The following is a 12,727-nucleotide window of genomic DNA, read 5'->3' on the forward strand; positions in this document are numbered from 1 at the left end:
GCTAGCAAATGTGCCTGATGGTATGGTTTCACGCTTCTCACCAAATCAAAGTTCCTGAGTGCCATGGATAACTTTTTAAAATGAGTCTTATTTTGCAGAAAAGTGCAGTCTCATGGGGGAACGTATAGAAGGTGACACATGGAGATACTAATGATGGTGCCGACTGCAGTGTCAAACTGAATGAGAAAAAAGGTACAGCAAAGCCTATTTTCAAACAATACAGGATAGTGTGGGACCCATCTTGGTAAATAGTTAGGAAGGTAGACCCACCTACTAGCTATCATAGGTTGTAGCTAGCTGTATAGTCTGAAAAGTTTAGATGTTCTTAACAAAAAACAGTTATTTCCACCCCTGTAACATATAGGGATGGCAGGCAAGATGAACCTTTCACAGCCTGTTCACATTCATATGACTATAGAATCATCAGAAGTATTATCTTGGAATGTCAAGTACATTCCATTAATATACACACGTATTTCAAAATACATCAGTGGTCATTATAAAGACCTAAAACACTCGTGCTTTTTTAAAACGTAATTTAAAAGAGAAATTTGGCCAAAAGGGGAAATAAAAATATTTTAAAACATAGAATCAAGTTTTTGTCTTCATTTAAAAAATCCATTTCAAATAAAAATATATGATACCATAATAAGCATAAGAAATCTACTCACATAAGACATCTGAACTTGAAAGTACTAGAATTAAATGTTAATATTAAATGTTAATACTTATATCTTCTTTAATCACTATGTTTATAGATGAATAAATGAATGCTATAAACAAGTTTGTATTAAATATGTATTCACAGGATATCAGTTCAGCTAATCAAACCATATTTTCCTGTCTCATCTCAGAAGCACACAGTAAGAATTAAACTGCTCAAGATCCCCAAATCAGCTTTCTTTCTTTTTAAAGAAATAACTGTTCTTGAAAAAGCACGTGCTTTCTGATTGTGGGGAACCAAGGATATAAGAGTTCATAAATATCTAATAGGGGATCTTGTAAGAGATGTATTTGTTGTTATATATCACAACATTTTTTTTCTCAAATTTAGTTCCATTTTCTGTCTTTCTACAAAAAAAGGCCCAAATCAGTTTAAAACATCCCATCTACAACCCCTTTCTCCTCCCCACAACTCCCCAAAAGCAAAAAACAAAAAACAATTTCGTTCATGTGATATTTCCCTTGAGGTCTTAATCGGTTTAGTCTGTAGGATTTCCTTTTCGGGTGACATTATCAGAAGAAATTACCCTGTACCATTACCTATGGTCAATGAGGTTTGACAGGCTTTCCTTCTCTTTAGTCTGCATCAGGGTGGAGGTTGCAAGCAATTCCCTGAGACAGGAAGGTGTCGTCTAGATGTGACCCTTTGAAGTTTTCTTTACTTCCATCTTTAGCTCATTGAAATTTCATTTTGGAGGGTCATCAACCTTAAATACTCAGAGCCTGTGGACAATGCTGCTTTAGTTATAACCATTTACTGTAGTACTCTGTACTGGAGGAAAAGTCAGGCTGCATATGGAATTTGCCTGGAATTCATTCAGTGTCAATCTTGGGTGGCCCTTACCCAGGCAGTGGCTTCAGGCCAGGGAGGAAGACAGGAAAAACCTGGGAAGAGATCTTTGCAAATTGGGAAGGTGCAAGGGAGTTTATCTCAGTCATGTAATAGTAATTTTTCTTTTGTTTTTCTGAAGAACAGAGCATTCATTTCAATTTTGCAGTTTAAACTGGTAATAAACAGTAATGACAGAAAAGAATGGTGCTCCAGGCAGTTTCTTAACTAATTTAAAAAGCTTGAGTTGTTTTGCTTTTGTTTTTTGTACATTACCCCCACAAAGCAATGTAGTTAAGTTCTCTTGATACTAATACATTATGCAAAGTTTCAAAGGAGTGAAAGTTCGTCACCTTAGGAAAAATGCTAATTTTTCATAATGTACCCTACTTCTTCCAGTCATACAGTAGATTGGGGATAAGGGGTTGATATTTCTGTCTTTAGCATAGTCCTTGGCTTGTTCATCGTGAGTACAATATTAAAGAAATGGTAACCTTAATAAACCCTGAAACTCCCTTAGACTTTTACCTAGAAAAAAATAACAGCTTCCAGAAGTCAGTCTCACAGTCAAGGAGTACTTTTTGGGAGAGGGGGAGAGATGGGGTTAGAGTGTGGGTTGCATAGTAATTCTACATTTTTTTCTTCTACCGGTAAAAGGATAAACTTTAGTGTTTCATTTTACATACCCATTTGTTTGTTTGCTTGAATGTTAGTAACTCCCCTTCATGTTCTCCTTCTGCAGCAGGAAAAAGGTTCGTTCATTTCAAATTCACATCTGCCTTGTCTGGGTTGCAGTTTCAGGGAAAATGTGGAAGCGGTGAGTTTGCCAAAACCTTTTGTAAGTAGGGCTTTATGGTTCCTCTGCCAAGGCCTTAATTCCAGTGGGGAATTACTAATTCCAATTACTAATTAGTTAGAGAACATGGTGGGAACAGGGCTCTTAGAAAACCCCAAGAAATGCACTTAAATTTCTCAGATAGTGCGCTAGGTCTCTTATTATCAGATAATTGAAATGAGTCCTGAGATTTAGGAGGATGATATTTGGAGTTGATTCCTATCACAGAGCAGTGAAATGGAAGAAAGGATGCAGCATAAATATTGCTAGGCCAGAGAGGGCAGTCCTGGGAATAACACTTCTTGCCTTATGGAGTGTTCTATAGTTTAAAACAGCATTTTACCTATATATCCTCTCACTTTGATTTTGATCCTAAAAACTATCCTTCGTAAATAGGCCATCATCAAATAACCATCACCAAAATTCCACTTTTCAAAGTATAGAAACTGAGGCTCCTGCTTAGTAACATTCTTAAATTTGCATAGTTAGTAAAGGGAAAAAGATTGAAACCTAGGACTTCTGATTGCAAGATCTTGCCACTATACCAAAATTTAATGAGGATACTTTAGTGGGAAGGGAATTATAGAGAAATTTGGTTCCTTGAGATTTGCCAAAGGCTAAACCTGTGTAAGCATCATTAAGCCTGAGAATAAATCGAATCTGCAAAGTACAGGGAAAATATGTATTGTTTTAAACACCCACAAATTGATTTATAAGTTTTTTTACATTCTTTTACAAAGCATTTTACAGATGTTCAGTTTTAATTTGATTGACCTTGTACGTTTTTACTTGTATACATAACCGTTCAATATATTATAAACATTCCCCCCAAATTATGCCACATATATTTGGGAAGTGGTTTTCCAACTATTTTTCAGAACAAGTTATGTGGCATGTGGGATAGAGTAAGATTTTTAAATCTGATGTTTAAGGTTGGGGACTGAGAAAGGTAGATTTTTAAGGCTCCTAAGAGATGAAAAGTTATACGTTATAGATATGCAGAAGAGTTACTAAGATTATTTTCTTTGTGATTCAAATGGGTAGGTTTGTTTTTATTGTGGATTCAGTTGTAGACTGAATTTTCTATTTTTGTTTATTTTTTAATTCATTAGATCTTAGAAAAAATTATTGTACATCTGCTCTTAAAAACCTGTCCATAGGGGCTGGCCTCGTGGCCGAGTGCTTAAGTTCCCGTGCTCCCCTTCCTCGGCCCAGGGTTTCACCTGTTCGGATCCTGGGCGCAGACAGGGCACCGCTTGTCAGGCCACGCTGAGGCAGCATCCCACATGCCACAACCAGAAGGACCCACAACTACAATATACAACTAGGTACTGGGGAGCTTGGTGGAGAAAAAGGAAAAATGAAATCTTTTTTTAAAAAAAAACCATCCATAAAACCAATAATGAAGTTTTAAAAAGTAAAACTTTATTATTTGTTGATTAGATTATCATATACCAATACTGCATGGTCACAAATATTTAAAACTAAAAGTAACAATACTAAAAAAAGGTATAGTCAACCATTTTAATGGTGAGATTGTGTGATTTTTTTTCTTTGAGGAGTTTGGTTTGTAATGTTTTAATAAAAAATTGTCATGCCTAATTTTTTATAAGAAATTTTTTTATTATAAAGAAACTACCAGGAAAATAATTTAAAAGCTGAGAATTTATCACGATATCATCTGTTTAATAACTTTCTTTCTAGTCTGGCCCATCACAACTTATTTCTATTTTCTGATTTTTAAAATTAGGGGACTCTTCATTAGTGCTTTATCATCTAGCAGAACCAGAGGATTTCCCCCTCAAAATGGATCTCACTGTGATTCTGAATCATTCCAGTAATTTTATTGGGCCTCAAAGTGTTCTGAGCCTGGAGGAAATACTCTGTGTAAAGCACAGATTCATCTGGTAGTGATTTGTCATTTACCATGTTTTGGGCTTGTAGCCAGGTCAGCTGTTGCCAAGAGAAGGCATACAGGGGAGTGAAATTATTATCAAGGAAAGGCTTGGAAATATACTGAATGAAGCAAACTGAGACAAACTCATACAAAATCTAGGATGTAAGACTCCCAGAAATAACTTAAAGGGGGCTAGAAAAAGAAGAGGATTCAATCCCTCTAGGCTAGTTTTCTTTTTTTTTTTTCTTGCCCTTGACATAACAAGTATTAGTCTTTAAATTTATTTAATTAATTGGACAACTAGGAATAGATTTCCGCTAACATTTTAGTCAATTCGGTTTTATGACCTGGAAATTTGCCCATGTTGTTGCTCCTTCACCACTGTTTTAGTAGTTTAAAATGTAATTTCTAGCAGGTTTATCTCTCAAATGCACTATTTCTCAGATTCACTTAATAAAATATGTAAATCTATAATAAAAAGAAGTTTAAGAAAAAAAAGTAGTTTAAATCTAATAAGAAAACATTATGGGCTGAGAATTCCAAGTGTACTTGGAGGTTGAGTATATTTGAGTCTTATAATTTTAGTAAAAAGATTCTGAATAAAGGTAGATAACCTATAGATAAATCCCTGCCATATGTTACTCAAAAGTATTTGTCACAGACTTGAAATTAAGATAAAAAATCTTGAGACTTGAAAAACATCCTTTAGGAGCTCACCAAACCTCATTAGTTCTTTTGGTACTTTTTAATTGAGGTAATTATAATAATCACTAATATTTAATGGGTACTCTAAGTTGATACTATTTACTAAAAAGCTAAAGATGGAATTTATGCAGTCAGTCAATAAATTTAAGTTGAATCCTTTTGTCTTATGGGAGCTGTTATTATAGGACAGACAATATTGATGATGACTAAGAGATAGCAGATAGAAGACACTTAGATAATTTGTTTATGTTGTAATCTATCTGAATGTAGAGAACGTCTAAGAGTGATGACCATTTATATATGCCCAGGAAAGCAGTGAAATAATTTAGAATGTCGAGTTGATTCATATGTCTAAAATAGTAGTTTGTCTCAAATGAATTACTTTCTGAGAGAACTTTATTTAAAGTTAGAGGGTATTGTATAGCGTAAGTGGAAAGATCACTGATTTGGCATCAGGCAGACCCTGGCTGGAATCCCAACTCTACCACTTACAACCTGGCTGACCTTGGGCAAGCCATTTAAAAAGTTTCCTCATGTATAAAGGGGTCAGGGGTTGTAATAATAATACCTTCCTCAGAGAATTCTTGCTGATGATATAGTGAATGATAAATGATACCTGTAGGAGTTCAATAAATGGTGACTACCATTGTTGTTATAATATTTCTAATGACTGCTTTATTCTGAGCTTTTAAATTCTTAACATTTCATAATAAAAAAGTATAAACTCATGCTTCATTTCTGATGTGAAGTTCTTCTAGGATTGTTTCTTGATTGTATTATGTTGACTTCAAGCATCTTGAGATAGGCTGGTGCATGGTTTGGGGTAAACGAACAGACTTGAAGCTCGATGTTGATGTGCTCAGGTTTATCATGCTGGCTTTCTGGGCCACTGTCCTACTGAAGCCAAATTTATAAAGCTCAGGATTGCTGCTTCTGGGCCACAGGACAGGCAAAAGTGCTAATAGCATTTTGGAGTAATTCTTATTGTGTAGAGTTTGTAACTTACTTTTTTTCATTTGACATTGTATCATGAATATTTGATCATGCAATTATTCTTAAATATTTAGATTTTATAAGGAAAAAAGATAAAAAATAAAATCAACAAACAAAAACACCATAAAATAGACTTTAAGAAGTAATATATATTCCTTTCTATATTGATGATGGCATGAATATATGTGGGATATGGGCTGTGCTGTGTATTAGTTATCTACTGCTGTGAAATAAATCACCCCAAAACTTAGTGGCTTAAAATAACGATAAACATTTATTATCTCACACAGTCTCTCCCAGACAAAAGTTCAAGAGTGGCTTAGCTTGGTGGTTCTGGCTGTGGCTCTGTCATGAGGTTGTAGTCAAGATGTTGGCTGGCCTGCAGTCATCTGAAACCTTTATTAGGGCTGGCATTTTCGCTTCCCAGGTGGCTTACTCAAGAGGCTGACAAGTTAGTCCTAGTTGTTGGTGGGAGGCCCTATTTTCTCTCAACCTGGACCTCTCCGAAGGGCTGGTTGAGAGTTGTCAGAACATGGTGACTGGCTTCCCCTACAAGTGATCTGAGAACCTAAGATGGTTCTTGGTTCTAAGGTAGAACCTAATGCATAAGGCCTTTTATGACCTAGCCTCAGAAGTTACATATGTACTGTCACTTCTGCAATATTGCATTAGTCACCCAGGTCAACCCTGTTCAGTGATATAAATCACCTTTGCTGAGCTATAGAATAGAAATGACCATTAGAAATATGTTGACAATAATGGAATCTGACAGAATATTCAACTGAAATTGCCATAGAATGAAAATAGTTACACTGAAATATAACCTTAGGACTTGAGATATAAGGGTGGTGTAGCTGTGGAAAACAAGGTTTATATGTTGTTTTTGAAAGGAAAATTTCTCTTTATTACTAAAAATCATAATGGTGAAGAATAGGTTAATGATAAGTGAAGAAATTAAATTAAATTGGATTTCAGTGTTTTAGTGAAGTGGTATGTTGAGAAAAATTTTCCACCTTTGATTTAAAAAAATTCTCTGTTGAAGATTAATTTATGCAGAAAATTGAGCCTGAAAAGCAACTTGAAACCAGTAACGCACATAGTAAGAATCTATACAACGTGAAGTAGAGTTAAGGCATTTTCTGATGGATGAAATAGGTATATATTGTAGATAGTCGATCTGGAAAATGCAGATATTACCAAAAAAGTTATTAGTATTTTTAGTAACTGTTTTCCTTTGTTGATTATCCACAAAACCAAAACTGATCCATGGAATCCTAGTGTATTAAAACTGGAAGATAGTTTGGCAATCAGTGAGACAGTACTCCATCCAGTACAATAATTCTTTCTGTAGTGTTTTGATAGATGTCCTTTAATTGGATACCTCTGTTTTGGGGCAATTCTAGTATTTTAAATATTCTTTTTTTTATATTGAATCAAAATGTAACATTTTATAACCCATCTCTTTCTGCCTTTAGAGTAGCAAATAATTAATCTACTTCTCCTACATTACAGTCCCCAAATATTTACCTTCATCTTTCTTTCCCTATGTCATATATACCAAGATCCAGGTTATTCACAGAAAGGATTCATTGTCGCTATCTACTTCTTTATTACTTCATTTTACCTCACTCTGCTATCGTAAAAGCAGTCTCAAAATATGACTAGGAAATATAGATATATTTTGATCTGACAGAATTTGAATTTAATACTTTACTACAGTGTAAACTTCATGAAGGTAGGGGCTACATATTTTTACTCAGCATTATATCCCTAGCACCTAGCAAACTGCCTAGCACGTAATAAATACTTGTTGAAAAAATGAATAAATGAATATAGCTCAACTCAGTGTATGTGTCTTTTTGCCAGATCCTGGATTTGTTCCTTTCTTAAAATTTCAAGGTTACATTATCAGTGGAAAACAATTCTTTGTATTTTTTAAAGTTTATCCCAACATTTCAAAATATTCGGTGAACAAATTAGTGAACCATCCCTATAACCATTGGACAATGTCTGTCTTTTATTGAACAAGCACTACCTTAGGGGCCTAAAGCCATTTTTAAAACCATGAAATGGAAATTATGTCCAGTAGGAAAGGAAAGTGGAGCAAGAACAACTCTGTGAACTGAAATAAGACCACATGACAAGGATAGACTCTTTATTCATATTCTTATAAAAGTCAACCATAGAATTTTATAATTCCTTTTGAAAAAACAGAACACAATAAACAAAAAAACCCACCTGTTCTTCCATTTGGGAATCATTAGATTTAGATCTGGTGCAGAATGAAGACTCCTTACTGTATCATCTACACACTTTCTGGAATTTACTAAAACTGTTTGTTGTAAGTATAGATTTAGCGTCATTTTATTAAGCTTGTGGTAACTGACGGACTCAGTGTCAAAGGTAAGAGGTTTACTCCACATTGAAGCTATTGGGATTAGCTGGGATGATTTTGGCTTTCATGTCAACCTTAAGTGGAATCTACTTACGTGTTCTAGTTGTCAAGAATTACTGTCAGAGCTGCCAAAACATTTGCATTAGAAAGTCCCCAATTTAATTATTTGATTGCAACCCAACTAACCAAAGTATAGTTAGTACCTTGGAGCAAAGTGAGGAGCTCCTAAAACTTGGAAGTAAGACTACTTTCTAAATGTAAGGCAAGTAAGAGCCAAGTTTTACATGAGATTAGCCATCTATAGAAACTGTTGATGTGTACCTGAGGTTGTTCATAGTTTAGATAAAAAATACTCTTCCAAACTCAATTTGCTCAGATTACTTGCTTACAAAGCTACTTTCTGATTAATAAGTCAGTCTTCTAGATATTTTGATCTAGAAGATCTATTTCCTTGAATAACAGACAGACCTGTGTCAATGGTCACTGGAAAACACATATTCCTCATTGTAAATGAATGTATTGCTTCAGGAATCAGCCTCTGATGAGCTTAGCTAGGCTAAATCAGGATTCAGGAGCCTATTCAACTCTGGGTGCACTGAAAACATTGACAATGACCTCTCAGGGTGTAAAGATACAGTGTTGTGTGATTAGCCTTTTATAAATGTGTGTGGCCAGCTAACACTTCTTTTATTTTATCCCTAATCTCTCAGCTAACTTTATTCGAAACATTTTAAAGCATTACACTACAGTTGTCAATACAGTGAGTAGATATCACCATCACCATTATTTGATAAAATTCTGATTTGAACACACAATTTTGACAGTATGCAAAGTACCAGTTGGTTCAGCTCATTAAAGCTTTCTGAGGTGTGAGCTGAATTTGACAAAGCAGCAAGGGCTGGCATGTCAAATTGTGTATTTGCCTCGTATTTTGGCACCATCAGCTCAACAATAACTATGTAACAAAGCAGTTTATCATAATATCTGTAAAGAAAATATTTTGGAATTGTACAAAATTATCTAGTTCAGAATGTGTATGGGAGATTCACTATATATAAGTAAAACATGTTTTTTAAGCATTGTAATCAAACTAGGAATCTCAGATTTTGATTGAAAAATTTTGGTGTCTAAAGTAAGGAATCTTTGCTGTTTCAGGAGAGTGCCTAAAACTGCTGTAATCTATTTACAGAACCATGAAAACCAAGAATAATATAAATATTTATTCAGATAATATAACAGTAAAAATAGTATGTGGGTGTGGTAGAGAAAGTGGCACCCCCAAGGATATTTTCATGCCATAATCCCCAGATCCTTGTATGTTACCTTGTATGGCAGAAGATGTGGTTAAGGATCTTGAGAGGAAGAGCTTGTCCTGAATTATTGACTGGGCCCTAAAGGCAATCACGTATTCTTATAAGAGAGAGACAGAAGGGAGATTAAACAGACAGAAGAGGAGAAGAACACACACTGAGGGTAGCAATGTGACAGCAAAGCAGAGAGAGATGCCAAGGAATGCTGACTGCCACGAGAAGCTGGAAGAGGCAAGGAATGGATTCTCCCCAGAGCCTCTGGAGACAGCGGGGCCCTCTGACACCTTAATTCTGGACTTCTGATCAGCAGAACTATGAGAGAATTAGCTTCTGTTGTTTTAAGCCACCAAGTTCGTGGTAATTTGTTACAACAGCTGCAGGAAATGAATACAGTGGGTATAGGTTTGCAAAAATTTTGTTTTCCTCCCCAACTTAAAATTTATATGGTTATGTAAACTTATAAGGATATATAATAGTTTGCTACATCAAAATGTTCCCCATTTTTTAATAATGAAGAGTCTTATATACTCTTCATGTAAAAAACATTTGGCTAGACTGGGAAGGTGTCAGAATGATAAAAATTAAGTTATGTGGTTTTGTTTTGTTTGCTTTGGTGAGGAAGATTGGCCCTGAGCTAACATCTGTGCCAATCTTCCTCTATTTTGTATGTGGGACGCCACCACAGCATGGCTTGATGAGTGGTGTGTAGGTCTGCGCCTGGGGTTTGAACCCTTGAACCCTGGGCCACGAAAGTGGAGCATGTGAACCTAACCACTATGCCAGTGAGCTGGCCTAGGTTGTTTTTTTTTTTTTTTTTGGAAGATTAGCCCTGAGCTAACTGCTGCCTATCCTCCTCTTTTTGCTGAGGAAGACTGGCCCTGAGCTAACATCCATGCCCATCTTCCTCTACCTTATATGTGGGACGCCTACCACTGCATGGCTTGCCAAGGGGTGCAATGTCTGCAACCCGGATCCAAACTGCCAAACCCCGGGCCCCTGAAGTGTAATGTGTGCACTTAACCGCTGCACCACCGGCTCGGCCCCAAGGTTGTGTTTTAATTTACCTCAATACAATTTGTGTTTGTCGTCTTTTTTTGTTTGATATATGAATAAAAACACAATGACAACTTATGATGTTCGTTTTTCTGTTCTCTCTGATGTTTCAGGTCCAACAGTGCACATTCTAGAGCCAAAGAAAGGAGCACTTATCTCAGATTCTTGCTTGAGTTTTGCACTTACTAGTACTTCACATAGAGAATTCTTTGTTTCCTTTCTCTCCCTTTATTCCCCAAGTATTTATTAAGTTGGTATTATGTACTATAGACTATTTAAAATGCTGAGGATATAGCAGTGGATGAGGGAGATATGGTCCTTGTCTCCAGTCACCACTAGCTCATTAGTGCCTTTACACAATTAGTAAAAGGTGCTTCCTTTCAGCAGCACAGCCTGAGGGTACAGGGTTTGTCCTGCTGAATAAAACTGGATTTTAGCCCCACTTCTTCCCTTGGCTGCATAGTTTTCTGCACAACTTGTGCAGCTATAGGCAGAAACCCTGCTTTGTCTCAAGAAGATTATTATGTAGCCATAGCAGATGGTTTTCTCAGTTAGTACCTCCAGCACTTCTCTTTGCTTTGAAAAAGAGACAAAAAACTGTTCCTGGATTATTGAATAGAGCAGGCTCCATTTCCAAATAAGGTTGCATACACCTGAGAACAGAGAAGCTGAGAAGGTGACTATTGATACTTTACGCTATCGCATGCCTTGTCCTGTAGAAGCTGATGGCTTTATCTCAACAGGTTTTCTTGAACCTAATTCTAGCCCACAGATGAGAGAATTTATTCTATTCTATGTTTTCTAGAAGGTGAAATGCTGACAAGCCTTGTCAATGGGTAAGAAACAAACTACTGTGATGCTTAGGAATATTTTGTGGGCTGTGGGCTGCTAAAATTTGTGGAGAGGTGCTAATAGGCTGTGAGAAACTATTTGGGAGGATGATATATTGAATGAAAAAATATTACAAGAACACGTGTAGCCAGAGCTACAACACAGATGTGTGTGGAGAAAATGCCACTCTTTTGGGACTACTCAGAATTATCACATGACAAAGATGGAGAAAGTTCTTGAATTCTCAGTATACTTTGTCTTCACTCGCAGCAAAGATGCATGTGGATAAATTGTTCATACCTCTTCCCAAAGTGAAGATATATTGTTTCAAAAAATAAATTATTATATATTGGAAACTTGAGAAGATTGTGGCATTTAGGGGATGTGTGTGTGTGTGCATGCGTATGTATGTGTGTGCCTGTACGCCCGCACACACACGTAGGATAATTAGGCATGTTTTGCTTTAAAAAGATAATGGGAGAATAAAATTTCTCGTCTTTCCTATCACAGCATAGGGATTTAGGGACAGAAAAATAACTAATAAGTAATTTTTTAAATCAGCAAAAAAAAAAAGCCTGAATCAGTAATCTAGCTTGCCAAATGGAGTCTGATGTATAAGAAAAATTTGTATTTTAGAGGACGGGGTTGAGTGGGAGTGGAGGAAAGGATGTGAAGTGGGAAAAAGTAACAAACAACAGGCTGCAAATAGTTAGGAGGGAGCCAAGAAAGAAAGACAGAGCCAAGATCTGGAAGATTCATTCCATTCTAAAATCAGTGTCTCCATTGCTTTGTTAAATTGAGAGACTGGTTTATGTTAAAATTGCCTGGATGTGGGGGATAGCTCACTAAAACCTTTCTTTTGAGATGACTGAACCACTTACTCGCTTATAAGTAGGTTGGTCAAAATAGAAAGTTCTTTCTTTGAGTTCTAACTATTCAGATAGATTTGTTGCTACATTATGTGGACAATTGAGTGTGATACAAAACTGTGCTTGAACAGAAGTTGAGGTACCTTTAAAGTAGCCTTATTTTTCACTTAACTTTTCTTTTCTTTTTTTTTTTTTTGCCAACAGTGAAGAGAAAAATACCTGTAAAGAGTCATTGTTCTTTTCTTCAATTTCCATGACTCTGTTGAATATGAGAGGCAGAGTTTATC

The 12,727-nt window shown here is 35.9% G+C and overlaps 1 long non-coding RNA gene across 4 annotated transcripts in view; it reads left to right on the forward strand.

The window, feature by feature from the left end:
• The window catches only part of LOC139079102 (uncharacterized), a 66,483-nt gene that overhangs the window by 15,211 nt on the left and 38,545 nt on the right, over positions 1–12,727 (forward strand). For 2 of the 4 annotated variants that reach the window (XR_011532411.1, XR_011532409.1), the window contains exons 2-3: positions 99–192; positions 2,295–2,369. This is a non-coding gene — a long non-coding RNA (uncharacterized lncRNA). Of the gene's footprint in view, positions 1–98; positions 193–2,294; positions 2,399–4,137; positions 5,718–12,727 lie in introns of those variants that run through there. The other 2 variants (XR_011532410.1, XR_011532412.1) reach the window with 2 other exon arrangements.

The sequence above is a fragment of the Equus przewalskii genome, chromosome 24 (genome assembly GCF_037783145.1).
Source record: "Equus przewalskii isolate Varuska chromosome 24, EquPr2, whole genome shotgun sequence".
NCBI lineage: Eukaryota > Metazoa > Chordata > Mammalia > Perissodactyla > Equidae > Equus > Equus przewalskii.